Raw genomic sequence first — 1,797 nt, 5'->3', positions numbered from 1 at the left:
GCAGTTTTAGTCCCTTTACTGCATGGCGGGGGGGAGGCTTTATAAATATTTATTGCCCCAAACTCTCTCCTTAATGAAGGCTTCATGATACCTATTTATATTTACCTCTCACTACCTACAAGATGCAAGGTATATTATGTAGATTAGTAAGTAGATTATGAGTGTCACTCTTATGGGCTATTTCTAAACCAGATGGAAAAGAGTTACACATTTCCGTGCCACATTGTGAAGTTGCTCTAGCTTGAACAAAAAGGAACAGGATGAAAAATGATTGCCCCTTGCCTGTTTAGAGAATAGGAATGGGGCAAACATTTTTCAGAGTTTGCCTTTATCCATTTTAAAAACAGAAACCTTGGTTTTTACAAAATGAGAAAATTCCTTCCAGTAGAACCTTAGAGATCAACTAAGGTGACCTGAAGGTACCTGAAGAAGTGTGCATGCACACGAAAGCTTATACCAGTAACAAACTTAGTTGGTCTCTAAGGTGCTACTTAAAAAGCATCTTAAAAAGTAGAGACATCACCTTGCCAACAAAAGTCCGTATAGTAAAAGCTATGGTATTCCCAGTTGTGATGTATGGAAGTGAAAGCTGGACCATAATGAAGGCTGATCACCAAAGAATTGATGCTTTTGAATTCTGGTGCTGGAGGAGACTTGAGAGTCCCATGGACTGCAAGAAAATCAAACCTCTCCATTCTGAAGGAAATCAGCCCTGAGTGCTCATTGGAAGGACAGATCGTGAAGCTGAGGCTCCAATACTTTGGCCACCTCATGAGAAGAGAAGACTCCCTGGAAAAGACCCTGATGTTGGGAAAGATGGAGGGCACAAGGAGAAGGGGACGACAGAGGACGAGATGGTTGGATAGTGTTCTCGAAGCTACCAGCATGAGTTTGTCCAAACAGCGGGAGGCAGTGGAAGACAGAAGTGTGCCTGGCGTGCTCTGGTCCATGGAGTCACGAAGAGTCGGACACGACTAAATGACTAAACAACAACAAAGGTGCTACTGGAAATAATTTTTTTATTTTGTTTCGACTACGGCAGACCAATACGGCTACCTACCTGTATCTTGGTTTTTACAGTACAGTGGTACCTCGGGTTACATACGCTTCAGGTTACAGACTCCGCTAACCCAGAAACAGTGCTTCAGGTTAAGAACTTTGCTTCACGATAAGAACAGAAATCGGGCTCCGGCAGCGCGGTGGCAGCAGGAGGCCCCATTAGCTAAAGTGGTGCTTCAGGTTAAGAACAGTTTCAGGTTAAGAACGGACCTCCGGAACGAATTAAGTACTTAACCCGAGGTACCACTGTACTTAGTAAATTTTGGGGGAAATGGATTTGGATTTGTGGAGTTGTTTGCAAAAGCACAACTTTTTCCAAAGTTATACATTTGTCACATGCATGTGTGCAGAAATACATTTTTTGCTGTGTGATAATGAAGAAAGCCTTTTTGTCTTTTATCCTGTTAGTAAGTTGCTTGGAAACTTTTTTTGTAGTAAGTGACTAAATAAGTCGAATGCAGGCAGCAACCGTTTTAGGCATGTCCGATATGTGCGCAACTGCACACACACGCATCATGCCAAACCAGGAAGTGACTCAAAAATGTCACAAAAAGGGCCGGATCGTGGCAGGGGCAGAATGGGGTGTTTGCAGGATTTTTCAATGGGCGTTCTGATTATAAGCAATTTCACACAAGCGCAAAATGACCCAGAACACAACTGCCACGGAAAGGGGGAGTTGCCTGTAAAGACATAAATAATATTGGTAGAAATTAGGGGCACAAGAACAAAAAAGGGGAA

This window comes from Podarcis filfolensis, assembly GCF_964270895.1.
Source record: "Podarcis filfolensis genome assembly, chromosome: 10".
Taxonomy (NCBI): Eukaryota; Metazoa; Chordata; class Lepidosauria; order Squamata; family Lacertidae; genus Podarcis; species Podarcis filfolensis.
The sequence above is the reverse complement of the archived record's forward strand: the minus strand, read 5'-3'. Positions refer to the sequence as shown.